Genomic DNA, 20,121 nt, shown 5'->3' on the forward strand with positions numbered 1-20,121 from the left:
AATATGTGATGAGGACATGGCACTTTTGGATACGAACAATGATTATAAGGTACTGCTCGTTCCTACATTTGCATAGTGGCTTTGGTTATAATTCACTTGGTTCCACATGTACATGTCACTATTTGATTGTAGGTTCAAATGTGTTTCATAATGGAAGTTCATCAAAGTTGAACTTTTGGTTCGTCAGCAGCCCGACAATGCCTCATTAGGAAGGCCATAACTCATCCATCCAGGAGTGCGATCAAGGTCAATGAGCACTTTATGGAAAGCTAATGGGAATGGGGATCCCAATCTTCTGTTAGGTTCAAGATAAACAACGATCTGTTCAGAGAGCGACACACCGATCCGGCTTCAGATCACAAAGACCCAAACCCTACAATGTTAGCACCACGTCTCCTCTGGTTATCATCAGTGTCACAATCCGGTTGACCTCACCAAGAAGGCTAATCCCTGCTGTGAATCGAAGAACACAAGCAAAAACAAGATAAAAAGCAACTCAATTAAAGTGACAATTGCAGATGAATGATTAAGCACTCGAAGTTAGGGGTCTTGCAAACCGATAACGGTGACTGTTCAATGACAGATTGATCTAAAACAAAACCCAAAACCTAAAGTAGGTGGTGGCTACTGATTATATAGCCTAAGGGACATCCAAGGTTCCCTCTTCACGTCCTTAAGGTGTCCCAACACGTTACAAGGCCCAACGGCCCAAAAGACGACGACGCAGCGCCGTGACAGATTCTGGACATCAACTTGTTTCGACGATTCCCATTGATTCTGACGGAATATTGATGTGGGACCACTTCCATTGGTTTCCTTATGAAATTATCTTTCCATCCATATGTGGATCGTAAAAAACAGAGTTCGTATACTGACCTGGACATCCGTTTTACTACACGCTGGTCCTGGAGCCCGAGATGGACTCGAACTCAAGTTGGACTGGGCCTCCGGCTTGGCTTGGACGTCCTTGCTGGCCTCCTAAGGTGATGGCCAAGGAGGAGGACAGTCCAAGGCCATCTCTTAGGTGTTCTCCATCTTCTTGGAGCATGCTCCAACTTGGGCCTGGGTCCTAAGGATGTCTAACAAGCCCATGATGATAGTGTAGCTCCCGCCAGAAATAGCGACAGAATATATTGGTGATTTGGAGGCCTTGCCTACGTGATATTGAGATGAGACCAGATCTATTTGAAAGCTTATCAAACAAGCTTTCCATCAAGTGCTCATTGACCTTGATCGCACTCCGGATGGATGAGTTATGGCCTTCCCAATGAGGCACTATCGGGCTACCGACGAACCAAAAGTTCAACTTTGATGAACTTCCATTATGAAACACATTTGAACCTACAATCAAATAGTGACATGTACATGTGGAACCAAGTGAATTATAACCAAAGCCACTATGCAAATGTAGGAACGAGCGCACCTTATAATCATTGTTCGTATCCGAAGGTGCCATGTCCTCATCATCATCCCCTTCTTGACAACAAAACCGTCCTCGGTTTGGGATTAGCTGAAGGAAACGTTGTTGGTAGTAGCCAATATTGCTCCCCATCTTGAAATTTAACATGTTTCTTTATAACAAAACTAGGGAAACTCGACATGACAAGATTATAGCAATTGGAATCCTTTGGTTGATCATACTTTTGCACAATATTAGGTGATTTCAGAGTTGAACAAATATAGACACGATGCACCATATACTCTCCTTTACAATTATATTTTCCAATAAAATGATATGTACAAGTAGACAACCATGGCAATTCAACACATTTAAGTTTCTCTTCTAAACTACTAAGAGCATATAAAGTATCAAACTCAATATAACCCAAAGTATTTGAAGAATACAATAATTTCTTTTCTTTTTTTTTCGGTAGCAATGGGAAGCAAATGTTTATGTTCAGCATAAGTAATTGGTTCCAAAATATGGAAAACTGAAGCATCATCAACTAATTCATCTTTATCACAAGGAACATCAAGCAAATTATCACGGGACAAAGATAAATCAAGAGAGGGTTCGACTAACAATTGCTCTATGATAGCATGGTTTGTGGAAAAATTTAGTACATTAAGACAATTTTCACCTTCCGTGAGTGTAGCACCATGGGCATTACCTGTGTTCTCAGCAGGAGTAATAGGTGCATTGTGAAGTGATGGTTCTGAATTTGCATATGAGGTTGTGAGCTCCTCATTTTCTTCCATGTCATCCTCTCGCTTATGGATATTATCCTACAGAAGGTTAGTCATAGCAAGAGGAATAACAACAGATTCTTCCTCCAAATGGTGCATGTTGCAGAACCGACCAATTTATAAGAATACAAGTACAATGGCAATCTGCAAGCGGTCGCACTGTCATACTTGAACTCATATAAACCCGGTAGTCCGTCGAGTACCACGACGGGTCTCGATAAACTGATTTACAACAACCAAGATCGTATAGGATTCAACATACATGCCACATATTACATAAAGTTCACAAATACATTTCATCATCAGAGTACGAATAAAAGTTATTACAAACCAAGTTTGATAAATAAAGCGGAAGCAAATAAGTTCGAAATTAAGTTTCCAACGTAGTTTGATACAGTGCCAAGCCAGATCACGGTCCACAAAAGCAAGGATAGGAATTACTTAAAGAAGCCTGCCCAAGGCTTACTCCTCATCCACAGCGGGATAGAAGCAACTCTTGCAATAACCATGATACACAGTGCCATCTGCAACAATGGGAAAATAAACCCTGAGTACGAGAAGGTACTCAGCTAGACTTACCCGTCATGAACCAGAAATAAAATGACTCCAAGGATTATGCAAGGCTGTATAAGTGGACGTAACTCGACAACATTTTTGCGTAAAAGCAATTGAGTCATGGTACAGTTACAATCTCTTTATCAGGTTAATTATAACTATCCATTTCTAGGTTAGCAACTATCCTGTGCCAAACATGTGGTATATCATTTAGAAGCATACAATAATAACCATAGCAGGTATTGTAATTCCATATTCATCTGAACCATCATGTTTCATAACATAGTTGCTACGATGTTGGGACTAGCCAAGTTTCTCACTATCCGGGAGAGACAGCGATTCGAATCGATTTCAACCAGCTGGGAATTTATTCCTAACACAAACCCAGGTCTACCAGCCACGATAGCCTTAGGTCACCTTTGGTACAACTCCAGTACACATTTTGCAGGTCCATACTGCGCCGCACAATCTAGAACACCAGATGCCAGGATGCTCAGGCCAAGCCTGCCCTTGGACTCAGTCTGATCGTTCCCCGGAAGGAGCGCACAACAGAATGGTTCCTGGCCTGAGTTGAATTACTCGGCTTCGCGGTCGAAACGAGTTATCTGGCCAGCTAAGTGAGAGGCATGCATTCAATCTTGTTAGAAGCGCCAACAACGGTACGGTCCTTAATCGACACAGACGGGGATAGATCCACACCCAAGACCTCCATGTCTTGTTGCTTCTCTATCTACCTCCCGTCCGGTCTCGATTTACTTTTACCTCATGGTTCTGTTCCACGATAGCAGATATAGCCAACCGTGCTCCGGTATCCACCTATATCTCACAGGTGACAGGACATCACCCGACTTCTACCGGTCTAAGCATGGCTAAGCATATATATTCGATCCTGGACCTATACAGGTTAAAGGTGTAATATCTAGACAAGGAATGTACATGCATCAAGTGGTTTCATTCAACTCTTATAACCTAATGCATCAATCATAAATACGTAAGTAAACATTTGTAAATTACTGGGAGACTTATAATGCTCCGGGGCTTGCCTCGCAAAAAGGAAGTAGGGCGAGTGGTCAGGGCACTCTGGAAGCTCTTCAGGGTTCTGCTCCACGCCTTCGGGAGCTATGGCTTGTGGATCCTCCTGCGGGTTCCCTTCCTCTACTTCTTCGAATTCCAGCAACGTGATCTCTTCCTCTGATCCTAGATGCATGAGTATGGTATAAGTATTATGAATGCATATATGTTAACAAGTGCATCATGTTTATTGAGTAGGTGCATATCTCTTCTCGATTATTACTTAACTACTTCTACAATGCATCGACTATGCCACAAACAGTAGCTACTTGTTTCACTCATAACTGGAGTTCTACAAATCCAAAAATAGTGATCCTAGACTTTCTGGAAAGCTTATCAAATTCTCTACCACTTTGTTATTAACCATTGTTTTAGTACACATCAGTTTCTACATGCAACTCATCAAACTCTAGAATTAGTCCGGAAACTATTTAACATGCAATATAAAGTAATAATACTTCTACTTCATGTAATCATTCAAAATTTGACAACATAGAATCTACCAACAGTTTAAGCATACCAAATACAGTTAAGATAACATAATGGTGAAGTCCAAACTATTTATTTAATTACCTTTATTATTTTATTTAGATATCTAGGTTAAATACTAAACATATATCAGACATACTTATTAAATTCTTAAAACTTTACAGTGCCTTACTAATGCTATAAAAGGACTACTATAAAAATTTCATGTCATTTTACCAAGTAGAACATCCTATACAAAAATGACAAGGAAGCAAGGCTTGAAATAGCATAAATGGAAAATCCTATTGAAAAGTGTCAAACAACAGATTTCCTATTTTTCTTAACATCCATATGGTACTGGGATTACCTCCAACAAATTTCATGAATTTTGGACTCATAATTAATTTATGAAAATTCATGCAAGGATGGACTATCCATAAAAGAAAAATCTATAACTATAAATCTACCCATGCACTGGTCCTCAAATTTTTACCAAAGCTCATATATGCTAAGACTAGCTTACCACAAAAATTTCATAATTTTGGAGCACAGGAACTCTAGATATAAAATAAACAAATTTGAATGCATTCAAAAGCACATTTCAAATCCTTATTTAAATCTCTAGAAATTTCTACTGTTGAAGCCAAGAACATATTTTTCTTAAATACTACACTTCCTAAGGAACACAACCATATTTATTTCACAATTTTAGGAGCTACCAAACTGAAGATATGAAAATCACAAAAGAAATCAAAAACTGGAATCAAATGAGTTAGCCTTCAAACACAGAGTCGCTGACCGGTGGGACCCGGTGGTCAGGGGACCCCACATGTCATCGACTCAAAGCAGGGCAGCGGCGCTGCTTGGCACTGCGCGGCTATGGCTCGTCGACGGTGAGCTTCGCCGGCGGTAACATCATCACTACACGACCTACGTGACCTAGCAAACCTACTGAGCCACATGGCCGGACTTATCGTCGACTCTAGAGCTGATGGCGGCGACCATGGCGGAACGCGGGGCGGGACGTCGGTGGTACGCCGGTGTGGGCTACGGTGGCTCAAATTAACACGTGGACAAGCATCAGTGGACTACAAGGAAGCTGTTGCTCGCGCTATCGTGGCCTGCGGTGGTCGGGTTGGGCCTGGCCACGGCGATGGAGGGTGGCGGAGGAGCTCCAGCGAGCATTTGCATGGCGCTGACGCTTACCGAACTTAAATGGCGGGCACAGGAAGAAGCAATGGGGTGCTGGGGAGACGGTGGAGCTATGGCGGTGGTGCTGGAGTGGCTAGGCGCGAGCTGGAGTCTCTAATGGCGACGGTGGAGGCAGGGAGGAGCTCGCTGCTGCGCTTGCGGTGAAGAAGGAAGCCAGAAGCGAAATGGGAGCGCTAGGAGGGAGCGGGCGGTAGCTGGCGTGATGAAGGCGCACTCAGGCGCATCGTGGCCTATGCGGACAGACCGGCGGCGATGCGCGGCCGTTTCCTGCGCCACGCGGCGATCAACACCTGAAGCCGGTCGGGCACGACGCCGTGATTCAGTTCGTCAATTAGCCTCGGTACCGATCCTAACGACGAGTTTTGGTGATGATTGATCTTCCAATCCATGACGAATTAGTGCTAGGTTACTAAACCAACTTTGTAGACCTAAGTACCAGTTACAAATGTTGTTCAATGATCATGTTCCAATTCTCAACGTAAACTGAGTAAAATCATGATCAAAGTTGGCTTGTCAGGCTGTTAGTGATCCCAGACTTAGCAAAATTCGTTAAGTGTTGAAAACAGTTATTTGTTGACTTTTGTGATCCCAATTCAAGCATGTTAGAAGCTAAATCAGTCCATGACCCAAAAATAAAAGTTGTTCCTTATACCAAACACTACAACATTGCTTTAGTGAACTCCTCCATGCAAGGTCTCTAACACCTAGTTCCAATTTGGTCAAACATGTCCCATTTAAAAGAGGAAACACATCAAGGCATGGCTTAATGACCAAACTAGCCCTAGCCCTAAATACCAAAGTTGTTCATAATGATATCCTAAGCATGTTTAAGCAATTTATAAGGCCATTCAAGCATTTCATGTAGTAGTCACTCATAGAGCTATTGAAAGTAATCACATGAAATATGCCTTAAAGACTTGACCATGAAAAATGACATTCATGATCCATGTTCCATTTGTGAACCTAAGCATTGCCAAATATTTTTGGTGACTCAAATCTACCAAGTACATGTTTACATTCATGATCAGTTGCACATGTACAAAGAAACATGCAATAACAAGCAACGTTGCATATGTTTCAATTCAATGTTCCAATTGTAAATGCTTGTTTATGAATGCGTGATGATCATGCTCATGTTATGCAAGTCAGGTTATGCAAGGCTAACACCCGAGGTGTTACAGCCCCTCCCCCCTTATAAAAATCTTGTCCCTGAGATTTGCAAGACCTACCATTCTTAGAAAAAGGTGGGATAAACTTCTCGCAGATAATCTTCTCTTTCCCACGTAGCATCTTGTTCACTATGATTGTTCCACACCACCTTATAGAACTTAATAATCTTACTCCTTGTCACTCTCTCCATCTCTTCTAATACTCGAATTGGCTTTTCTTCATAGGTCAAATCCGATTGAAGCTACATGTTGGTGGGTGCAATAGCTTCTTCCAGTACTCGAAGACACTTCTTTAATTGAGAAACATGGAACACATCAAAGATTGCACTCATCTCTGGTGGAAGTTGTAACTTATACGCAACATTTCCTTTTCGTTCCAAAATTTTGTATGGCCCTACATATCTTGGTGAAAGCTTCTTTTTCATCCCAAATCTTTTCACACCTTTCATGGGTGATACTCTCAAGTATACATAGTCACCCACTTCAAAAGTCAGTGGTCTTCTTCTTCTATCGGCATAACTCTTCTGTCTTGATTGAGCTGCCTTCATGTGTTGTTGGATGATACGTACTTGCTCTTCGGCTTCATTGACAAAATCAATACCAAAGTATCTCCTTTCACCGGGCTCAATCCAATTCAATGGAGTTCTGCACTTTCTGCCATACAAGGCTTCAAATGGAGCCATTTTGATACTCGCTTGATAACTGTTGTTATTGGAGAATTCAGCTAAAGGTAACCATTTCTCCCATGAACCTTTTGAAGATATAACACAAGCTCTAAGTAAATCTTCTAGGATTTGGTTCACTCGCTCTGTCTGTCCTGAAGTTTGTGGATGATAAGCTGAACTTCTGATTAGCTTGGTTCCCAAATCCTGGTGTAAGTGCTCCCAGAAATGAGCTATGAACTGTGGTCCTCTATCTGAGATTATGGTCCTGGGTACTCCATGCAATCTCACGATCTGGGAAACATATATCTCAGCGTATTTCCCAACTATATACCACGTGTTCACGGGTATAAAGTGTGCTGACTTGGTGAGACGATCAACAATGACCCAGATTGAATCGTGACCTTGTGGCATCGTTGGAAGGCCTATAATAAAGTCCATACTAATTTCCTCCCATTTCCATCCTAGAATAGGCAATGGCTGAAGTAATCCAGCGGTTTTCATATGGACGGCTTTCACTCTACTGTAGTTATCACACCTAGCAACATAGGCTACGATCTCTTTCTTCATCTTAGTCCGCCAAAAATGGGTTCTTAAATCTTGATACATTTTACTACTACCCGGATGGATAGACAATTTGGACTGAGTGAGCTTCCTCTAAGATTTGATTCCTGAGCTCATGGTCTTTTGGTACCACTAGCCAGTCCTCGAACCATAATACACCTCTTTCATCCAATCTAAAATGTTTGGTTTCCTGCTCTTGCATTTTTCTCTTGATGTGACTTATTCCCACATCTGTTTGCTATAGCTCTATGATTTTTCCCTCAAGCGAACAACTGATTGTGATATTGTGTAGCACAGCAGGGTGTAGCAAGTTGAATCCATCTTCCAATAGTGCTTCCATAGTGTTGCAATGGGACTTCCGACTAAGTGCATCGGCTACTACATTTGCTTTACCCGGATGGTAATGCACTTCCAAATTGTAATCCTTAATCAATTCCAACCATCTACGTTGTCTCATGTTTAGTTCTGGCTGGGTAAAGATATACTTGAGGCTTTTGTGGTCAGTATAGATATGACATACATTGCCCAACAAGTAATGCCTCCATATCTTTAATGCATGGACAACGGCTGCAAGTTCCAAATCATGTGTAGGGTAGTTGACTTCATGTTTTCTCAATTGCTGTGAGGCATATGCGATTACTCTCCCTTCTTGCATAAGTACACATCCTAAACCTATTCCTGATGCATCACAAAATACATCAAAAGGCTTTTCAATGTCTGGTTGTGCTAGCATAGGTGCGGTAGTCAACAAAGTTCTAAGGGTGTGAAAAGCTGTTTCACATTCTAGTGTCCATTTGTATTTCTCATCTTTCTGAAGTAGTCTGGTCATAGGCTTAGCTATCTTTGAGAAATCTGGAATAAATCGATGATAGTATCCTGCTAACCCTAGAAAACTCTGAACTTCATGAATCGAAGTTGGGGCTTTCCAATCCATGACCTCTTGTACTTTTGATGGGTCTACTGAGATTCCATCTCTTGATAAAATGTGACCTAAGAAAGGTACTTTGCTCATCCAAAATTCACATTTGCTAAACTTGGCATATAGCTTATGCTCCCTTAGTCTGGATAGGACAATCCTCAGATGCTCTTCATGATCTGACTCATTTTCTGAATAAATCAATATGTCATCGATAAACACGACCACAAACTTATCAAGTTCGGGCATGAATACCGAGTTCATTAGGTACATGAAGTAGGCTGGAGCATTTGTTAGTCCGAAAGACATAACCAAATACTCGTATAAGCCTGTACCTAGTAGAGAAAGCAGTTTTAGGTATATCCTCCGGTCTGATCTTTATCTGATGGTAACCTGATCTCAAGTCAATTTTGGAGAATACCTTTGCCTTCACTAGCTGATCGAACAAAATGTCGATGCGGGGTAATGGATATTTGTTCTTGATGGTCACAGTATTGAGTGGTCTGTAATCTACACACATTCTCAGTGACTTATCCTTCTTTTTCACAAACAATGCTGGACATCCCTATGGAGATGAGCTAGGTTGGATAAGACCTTTGTCCAATAGATCTTGCAATTGAACCTTAAGTTCTGCTAACTCATTGGGTGGCATTCTATAGGGCCTTCTGGATATGGGTGCGGTACCTAGCACTAATTCAATCTTAAATTCCACGTCCCTATCTAGTGGTAGACCTGGTAATTCCTCTAGAAATACATCCGGAAACTCACAAACCACGGGGATATCACATATGGTGGTGGTTTGGATAGCACAGGCTAAATGTTGGGGTTCGAAATCGCGGGAGAGTGGGACTAGAAAAGCATTCCCTCCCGTGGGTTCTCTCAACATAATAGTGCGGGTGCTAGTGTCAATAAGAGCACCATGATACTTCATCCAATTCATGCCTAAGATTACACTTATCGACAACCCTAGCAATATTATCAAATTTGTTGTGTACTCCCTCCCTTGTATCGAGATGAGTACATTTTTGACTATCTTTTTGGTAGCAATAGTTCCCCCTACTGAACTTATGTTAAAACCCCCTTTGCTTACTTCAATTATTTCTTGATCATGTCTAGATGCAAATTCTTGACTCATAAATGAATGAGAAGCTCCCTGAATCAAATAAAACAACAGCGGGATGCTTGTTTACGAGAAACATACCAAGCCGTGACAACTTCTCCGGTGGGCACTTCCTCCACAGTGGTATAATGCACTTGTCCCTAACATGCCCTAGCATTCACCTGCCTCTGATTGTTCTGATTTGGGTTGCCATTCTTCTTGGGGTGGGGGCACTCCTTGGACCAATGACCCAGTTGGTTGCAGTTGAAACATGGTTGATTACTTCTGAATCCGGTGGAGCTGTCCTGATTACCATTTCCTTTTGGTAAGGCAATAGTGAACGCCTTACGGAATGGTTTCTGTGGCCTATTATTCTGAGCTTTCGGTGGTGGAGGCCTAAACTTGGGTGCAGGTGGATGGAATTGTGGCCTAGCTAGTGATAGGCGCTTTCGACTGGAAAGATCCGGATGCACCGGCCTCATATGCCCTCTTGCGACCTTTAGCAACTGCATGCATGTTGTTGTGGTTTTCTTGGGTCAAGGCATCACTAATAAACTCATTGTACTATGGCACATCGAGAATTTGCCATAGTCTTCATCAGTTTGGTACCCAAACCTCGCTTGAAACTCTCAATCTTTTTCTCTTCAGTATCCACGAAACTAGGAGCATATCTTGACAAGTTGTTGAATGCGTGCATATATTCTGTGAGTGACTTTGTTCCCTGAGTGAGCCTCATAAATTCTGCTACTTTCATGCGCATTAGGCCTGAGGGAATATGGTGTCCCCTAAAAGCCAGCTTGAATTGTTCCTAGGTCACTCTTGCATTAGCAGGCAGAGATGATAGAAAATGTGTCCACCAGATTCCTGTTGGTCCTTGCAATTGATGAGAAGCATACTCTGCTTTCAGGTGCTCTATGACCCTTAGCAGACGAAATTTCTACTCGATGGTATTCAGCCACTCATTGGCCTACAGTGGTTCCTCAGCCACCTTGAAGATTGGAGGCTTCGTATCCAGAAACTCCTTGAATGAACTGTGCTGATTTGGCTCGGCCCCCGGTTGCTGTGGGTGGCCAAGAGCAGTGTTTTGCGCGATAAGGTGCAAAGCTTCTTCCATTGTCCTCTGGCTCCCTAGGAACTGGGTAAAGAATTCCTGAGCAGACGGTGGTGGTGGGGGTGGCAAGTCATCCTGGTTGCCATCCTGGCTGCCACCAGCTCCAGCACGGGTGCACGTCATCTGCGAAGTTGCAACAATAAGCGATTATTGGTTGATGTCAAGAGATTGCAGATGAATCAGGTACTCATGCCAAACTAAAATTACTGGAGAAAATTCTCAAAAGCACAATAAAAACAGAGGCATAACAATTCATTCTCGCAACATGACATCACCAATTTGACCACTTATCGTGCTCATAACGCATGCAAATTTAAAGCGGGATCACCGACAAAGGATTGAAATTGCATTGATGTTCAATCAAATGTGCGATAACATTACATGATAGCCTAGTTACTAATGCCAAATTCAAACTACGGGTCCATTACATGAATAAAGGTGATACATGAGTCCTTCTACTAAGTGCTAAGCGACCTAATCCTCATCATGATCACTATCGAGGTCAGATGCAGAATCATCTCCTTTCTTAGGTTCTACTTCTTCTTCAGGCTCCACTTCTTCTTCTTCTTCCTCGTACCCTTCTAGATCCATTTCTACGGCTCTAGGTGGGACATAAGGGTGGAGCTTGATTGTTCAGTAGATGAACCTCTTCATGCAGATTATCGTTGTATTCTTCTGCATTGGCCAGCTATTGTCCCAGCTCAAATTGTCGAGCTCTCAGGACATCTTCCCTGGACCAGGTTGCATTCCGCTGATGAGTTAACCTAGTTATTTCTTTAGTGAGTCTCTCAATCTCAGCATCGTGCTCCCTCTGAAGCTGACGTCGGTCTTTGCGAGCATGACCAAGAGCACCAGACACACGTCTGAGGCTACCTTCTACTCCATCTAACACTCTCATCATTGCGAACATGGCACTCATGGAAGGGTTATCACTGTTCTGCCCTTCTACTGCACCAATCTCCAAGGGTCTTCCTCTTGCCTGCTGCCATGAGTAAGTGGAGGGATTACCTCTTGGAAAGACTCCAACCAAAGCAGCTGCCAGCTCCTGAGGAAAATGATCCATGATATCCCTCAGGATCCCAAAGGCTGCCCTGCCAGCTGCTTCTTCAGCAGTCCTGCTAGTTGACTCATAACACCAGCCTATCCACTCAGAATCGTCACCTTGGGGACGAACAACGGCCTCCACAGTAACTAAGAGACCTTCTCCCAACCGCTCATTCACCTAGAAGTAGCGGGGTTCCATTCCATCAAGATAACCTACATAGCTGAGCACTCTCCACAAGAGTGTAGGCATCCCAAACTCTCCAAGGAACATGTGACATTGATGGGTACATGAGCAAGCTGACGGCTAGGAGCTCTGCCTCTGGTGGACTTGCGAGCAGTCTGCTTGGTGCGTGCCATCTACACCATCAACATGTACCCCTTAGTGAGACAATGCCATAATGGATAAGAGTTACATAACCGAGTAAGAATTTCATAAGGGGAGGAACAATGTAGTTATGTGAATGGTAATTTAACATGATGCATGCTTGTTCCGTACGTCCTCACAAACTTAGGAAAAATTTGTTTCTAACGGTAGACACGGTGGCATACATACGTTCTCTCATACATAGCATAACTAGTCGAGCTACACGTTTTGTTGTTAGTGTACCTGCATAAAATTTCATTTCAGTCCTAAACCCATAATGAAATATGCAGAATGTAATTGTAAATACTTTCATATATGTATACTCATACATATACTTCCGTATCAAGCTACCCGACAAGAATTTAAACCCACAATTAAATACGTACCATATACATATGCAAGCATGCATATATAGCCGTACCAAAGCTAACTCTTCCCGACCACACGCTCACATCTTGCGGTCATATACTCATCTTACCTTGGCATAGAGGCATTTGATTCATACATTACCACTCAAGTGAATGGCATCCATACAATAGCACGCCGTATGGACGACGAAGTAAAAACCCCCATGTTAGTACTTAAATAGCCACCTAATAGTCCTTAATTTGGGCATAAGGAAAGTGATCATTGGCACACTTTAGATTTCAAATACCTATTAAATAACTATTAGTTGCTAGAGAAGGGTTTTTGGAAAACAAAAACTTTTGCTTTAAATACACTTGTGACAAATAACATTGAACCTTGCTCTGATACCAGCTGTCGCAGAACCGACCAATTTATAAGAATACAAGTACAATGGCAATCCGCAAGTGGTCGCACTGTCATACTTGAACCTATATAAACCCGGTAGTCCGTCGAGTACCATGACGGGTCTCGATAAACGATTTACAACAACCAAGATCGTATAGGATTCAACATACATGCCACATATTACATAAAGTTCACAGATACATTTTATCATCAGAGTACGAATAAAAGTTATTACAAACCAAGTTTGATAAATAAAGCGGAAGCAAATAAGTTCGAAATTAAGTTTCCAACGTAGTTTGATATAGTGCCAAGCCAGATCACGGTCCACAAAAGCAAGGATAGGAATTACTTAAAGAAGCCTGCCCAAGGCTTACTCCTCATCCACAGCGGGATAGAAGCAACTCTTGCAATAACCATGATACACAGTGCCATCTGCAACAATGGGAAAATAAACCCTGAGTACGAGAAGGTACTCAGCTAGACTTACCCATCATGAACCAGAAATAAAATGACTCCAAGGATTATGCAAGGCTGTATAAGTGGATGTAACTCAACAACATTTTTGCGTAAAAGCAATTGAGTCATGGTACAGTTACAATCTCTTTATCAGGTTAATTATAACTATCCATTTCTAGGTTAGCAACTATCCTGTGCCAAACATGTGGTATATCATTTAGAAGCATACAATAATAACCATAGCAGGTATTGTAATTCCATATTCATCTGAACCATCATGTTTCATAACATAGTTGCTATGATGTTGGGACTAGCCAAGTTTCTCACTATCCGGGAGAGACGGCGATTCGAATCGATTTCAACTAGCTGGGAATTTATTCCTAACACAAACCCAGGTCTACCAGCCACGATAGCCTTAGGTCACCTTTGGTACAACTCCGGTACACATTTCATGGGTCCGTACTACGCCGCATAATCTAGAACACCAGATGCTAGGATGCTCAGGCCAAGCCTGCCCTTGGACTCAGTCTGATCGTTCCCTGGAAGGAGCGCACAACAGAACGGTTCCCGGCCTAAGTTGAATTACTCGGCTTCACGATCGGAACGAGTTATCCGGCCAGCTAAGTGAGAGGCATGCGTTCAATCTTATCAGAAGCGCCAACAACGGTACGGTCCTTAATCGACACAGACAGGGATAGATCCACACCCAAGACCTCCATGTCTTGTTGCTTCTCTATCTACCTCCCGTCCGGTCTAGATTTACTTTTACCTCATGGTTCTGTTCCACGATAGCAGATATAGCCAACCGTGCTCTGGTATCCACCTATATCTCGCAGGTGATAGGACATCACCCGACTTCTACCGGTCTAAGCATGGCTAAGCATATATATTCGATCCTAGACCTATACCGGTTAAAGGTGGAATATCTAGACAAGGAATGTACATGCATCAAGTGGTTTCATTCAACTCTTATAACCTAATGCATCAATCATAAATACGTAAGTAAACATTTGTAAATTACTAGGAGACTTATAATGCTCCAGGGCTTGCCTCGCAGAAAGGAAGTAGGGCGGTGGTCAGGGCACTCTGGAAGCTCTTCAGGGTTCTGCTCCACGCCTTCGGGAGCTGCGGCTTGTGGATCCTCCTGCGGGTTCCCTTCCTCTACTTCTTCGAATTCCAGCAACGTGATCTCTTCCTCCGATCCTAGATGCATGAGTATGGTATAAGTATTACGAATGCATATATGTTAACAAGTGCATCATGTTTATTGAGTAGGTGCATATCTCTTCTCGATTATTACTTAACTACTTCTACAATGCATCGACTATGCCACAAACAGTCGCTACTTGTTTCACTCATAACTGGAGTTCTACAAATCCAAAAAATAGTGATCCTGGACTTTCTGCAAAGCTTATCAAATTCTCTACCACTTTGTTATTAACCATTGTTATAGTACACATCAGTTTCTACATGCAACTCATCAAACTCTAGAATTAGTCCGGAAACTATTTAACATGCAATATAAAGTAATAATACTTCTACTTCATGTAATCATTCAAAATTTGACAACATAGAATCTACCAACAGTTTAAGCATACCAAATACAGTTAAGATAACATAATGGTGAAGTCCAAACTATTTATTTAATTACCTTTATTATTTTATTTAGATATCTAGGTTAAATACTAAACATATATCAGACATACTTATTAAATTCTTAAAAATTTACAGTGCCTTACTAATGCTATAAAAGGACTACTATAAAAATTTCATGTCATTTTACCAAGTAGAACATCCTATACAAAAATGACAAGGAAGCAAGGCTTGAAATAGCATAAATGGAAAATCCTATTGAAAAGTGTCAAGCAATAGATTTCCTATTTTTCCTAACATCCATATGGTACTGGGATTACCTCCAACAAATTTCATGAATTTTGGACTCATAATTAATTTATGAAAATTCATGCAAGGATGGACTATCCATAAAAGAAAAATCTATAACTATAATTCTACCCATGCACTGGTCCTCAAATTTTTACCAAAGCTCATATATGCTAAGACTAGCTTACCACAAAAATTTCATAATTTTTGGAGCACAGGAACTCTAGATATAAAATAAACAAATTTGAATGCATTCAAAAGCACATTTCAAATCCTTATTTAAATATCTAGAAATTTCTACTGTTGAAGCCAAGAACATATTTTTCTTAAATACTACACTTCCTAAGGAACACAACCATATTTATTTCACAATTTTAGGAGCTACCAAACTGAAGATATGAAAATCACAAAAGAAATCAAAAACTGGAATCAAATGAGTTAGCCTTCAAACACGGAGTCGCTGACCGGTGGGACCCGGTGGTCAGGGGACCCCACATGTCATCGACTCGAAGCAGGGCAGCGGCGCTGCTTGGCACTGCGTGGCTGCGGCTCGTCGACGGCGAGCTTCGCCGATGGTAACATCATCACTACACAACCTACGTGACCTAGCGAACCTACTGAGCCACATGGCCAGACTTATCGTCGACTCTAGAGCTAACGGCGGCGACCATGGCAGAACGGTGGGGCGGGACATTGGCGGTACGCCAGTGTGGGCTACGGTGGTTCAAATTAACGCGTGGACAAGCATCAGTGGACTACAAGGAAGCTGTTGCTCGCGTTATCGTGGCCTACGATGGTCGGGTTGGGCCTGGCCACGGCGACGGAGGGTGGCGGAGGAGCTTCGGCAAGCATTTGCACGGCGCTAACCCTTACTGAACTCGAATGGCAGGCACAGGAAGAAGCAATGGGGTACTGGGGAGACGGTGGAGCTATGGCGGTGGTGCTGGAATGGCTAGGCTTGAGCTGGAGTCTCTAATGGCGACGGCGGAGGCAGGGAGGAGCTCACTGCTGCGCTTGCGGTGAAGAAGGAAGCCAGAAGCGAAATGGGAGCGCTGGGAGGGAGCGGGCGGTAGCTGGCGTGATGAAGGCGCGCTCAGGCGCATCATGGCCTGCGCGGATAGACCGGTGGTGACGCGCGGCCATTTCCCGCGCCACGCGGCGATCAGCACCTGAAGCCAGGTCGGCCACGACACCGTGATTCAGTTCGTCAGTTAGCCTTGGTACCGATCCTGATGATGAGTTTTGGTGATGATTGATCTTCCAATCCATGACAAATTAGCGCTAGGTTACTAAACCAACTTTGTAGACCTAAGTACCAGTTACAAATGTTGTTCAATGATCGTGTTCCAATTGTCAACATAAACTGAGTAAAATCATGATCAAAGTCAGGCTTGTCAGGCTGTCAGTGATCCTAGACTTAGCAAAATTCGTTAAGTGTTGAAAACAGTTATTTGTTGACTTTTGTGATCCCAATTCAAGCATGTTAGAAGCTAAATCAGTTCATGACCCAAAAATAAAAAGTTGTTCCTTATACCAAACACTACAACATTGCTTTAGTGAACTCCTCCATGCAAGGTCTCTAACACCTAGTTCCAATTTGGTCAAACATGTCCCATTTAAAAGAGGAAACACATCAAGGCATGGCTTAATGACCAAACTAGCCCTAGCCCTAAATACCAAAGTTGTTCATAATGATATCCTAAGCATGTTTAAGCAATTTACAAGGCCATTCAAGCATTTCATGTAGTAGTCACTCATAGAGCTATTGAAAGTAATCACATGAAATATGCCTTAAAGACTTGACCATGAAAAATGACATTCATGATCCATGTTCCATTTGTGAACCTAAGCATTGCCAAATATTTTTGGTGACTCAAATCTACCAAGTACATGTTTACATTCATGATCAGTTGCACATGTACAAAGAAACATGTAATAACAAGCAACGTTGCATATGTTTCAATTCAATGTTCCAATTGTAAATGCTTGTTTATGAATGCGTGATGATCATGCTCATGTTATGCAAGTCAGGTTATGCAAGGCTAACACCCGAGGTGTTACAGTGCACCTCATCATATGAAATCAAAATAGGAGGTGGATTAACAAAGGTTTCTCACATAAGAAGTTTCATATCATTCCAAGTTTGAGGTTTATCAAAAGGATCTAAAGACTCCCACCAAAATAAAGCAGAATGTCGCAAAACACTAGCTGCATTTTTTACCTTCCTCCTTGGACACATAAAGCGAGTAGCAAATATGTTGTCGATGGCAATTTCCCACTCCATGTACTCATCAGCACCTATACCATCATAAGTCGGTGGATACAAACAACCTATCTTTGTTAGAAGACAACAAAAGACAATACAAAAATATTATCCCTATCAAATGACTATGTGGTTGTAGTGGTGTCACTTTTGACAGCAAGTGGAAGCCTCTTACCAAGCTCTTACAAAGTTCTTACCAATGCAAGCAGTGGGTGGTACAACTGGCGGCTGGTTCGTGATACCTGTGAGGCAGTGGTACCAAGATTGCAAGGACCTTTTTTCTATACTAATCTGAAGTATATATGTGGAGCTTGGGAGGCACGAAAAAAAACAAATATATATGTGGCACACAAGTCAGTGACAGATGGCAATATTGAATAAATGTCCAGAGCACTTGTCCTAGTTGCTGGCCTATACATGTTCCTATCACCAGTTGTGATAAATAAGAGAGGAAACAAGGATGAAAGGAAACAAGTATCAAAGGTAGCAACGGATGTGAACAAGGCAAAAGGTATCACAAACAATAGAGCTATTGAGTGTTCCTTATGTGCTCCTTTTCGATATCTTCTATTCTCTTTTACTATTTTTTTTCTTTTATTTTTTTGTCCAATCTTTTTTTTCTTGCTTTTGCTCTTTTGATATTTTTTTCTCAGCAAGGAGCACACAAGAATAAACCACAAAAAAATTGAGCTCAATTGAATAAAAGATGTGGCCTATAGAAAATTAGGACTGTGCTCTAAAAAGCATACCAAAACTTGTGGGCCCAGAAACTCAATTTTCCTAATCGAATTTCGCAAATCTAATTTTTGTGAACCTAGTCATGCTAGGATGAAATAGATCTAAAATTTTCTAGTGTTCTCCAGTAGATATAAAATTTTCCCCGTTTCGAGTTCGGATGCAAAAGTTATGACTGTTTTAAGGAAGCTGCTCGAATAAGGATTTTAGTGGACACAAGATACAAACCGATGGTGATACGGAATAGCGGCGGGTGGAGGGATCAACATAAACTAGAAAAGAACACAATCTAAACCAGCAACAAGACTTTGACCTAGGACACAAACTCAACAACGGAATCTGAAACTGAAATATGCAAAGGCTATGGTGCGGAAGGTTCTAGGATAGGAAATAAAAGTATGGCACTGGACTATAGGACGAATGCAAAACTCTCAAACTAGAGAATAAAAGTGAACCTAACGGTATACCTTAGCTCTGATACCACTTAATGGGAACAGGGATCCCAATCTTCCGTCAGGTTCAAGATAAACAACGATTTGTTCGGAGAGCGACACACCGATCCAGCTTCAGATCACAAAGACCCAAACCCTGCAACCTTAGCACCATATCTCCTCTGGTTATCAACCGTGTCACAATCCGGTTGACCTCGCCAAGAAGGATAATCCCTGCTGCAAATCAAAGAACACAAGCAAGAACAAGATAAAAAGCAACTCAATTAAAGTGACAATTGCAGATGAATGATTAAGCACTCGAAGTTGGGGTCTTGCAAACCGATAACGGCGACTATTCAATGACAAATTGATCTAAAACAAAACCCAAAACCTAAAGTAGGTGGTGGCTACTGATTATATAGCCTAAGAGAAGTCCAAGGATCCCTCTTCACGTCCTAAAGGTGTCCCAACACGTTACAAGGCCCAATGGCCCAAAAGACGACGACGCAGCGCCGTGATAGATTCTGGACATCAAATTGTTTTGACTGATTCCCATCGATTCTGATGGAATTTTGGTGTGGGACCACTTCCATTGGTTTCCTTATGAAATTATCTTTCCATCCATATATGGATCATAAAAAACGGAGTTTGTTTGTGACCTGGACGTCCGTTTTACTACACGCTGGTCCTGGGGCCCGAGATGGACTCGAACTCAAGTTGGACTGGGCCTCTGGCTTGGCTTGGACGTCCTTGCTGGCCTCCTAAGGTGGTGGCCAAGGAGGAGGACATACAAGGCCATCTCTTAGGTGTTCTCCATCTTCTTGGGGCGTGCTCCAACTTGGGCCTGTGTCCCAAGGATGTCTAACAAGCCTATGACGACAGTGTAGCTCCCGCCAGAAATAGCGACAGAATATATTGGTGATTTGGAGGCCTTGCCGACGTGATATTGAGATGGGACCAGATCTATTTGAAAGCTTATCAAACAAGCTTTCCATCAAGTACTCATTGACCTTGATCGCACTCCGGATGGATGAGTTATGGCCTTCCCAATGAGGCACTATCGGGCTGCCAACGAACCAAAAGTTCAACTTTGATGAACTTCCATTATGAAACACATTTGAACCTACAATCAAATAGTGACATGTAAATGTGGAACCAAGTGAATTATAATCAAAGTCAC

Source organism: Miscanthus floridulus, chromosome 15 (genome assembly GCF_019320115.1).
Source record: "Miscanthus floridulus cultivar M001 chromosome 15, ASM1932011v1, whole genome shotgun sequence".
NCBI lineage: Eukaryota > Viridiplantae > Streptophyta > Magnoliopsida > Poales > Poaceae > Miscanthus > Miscanthus floridulus.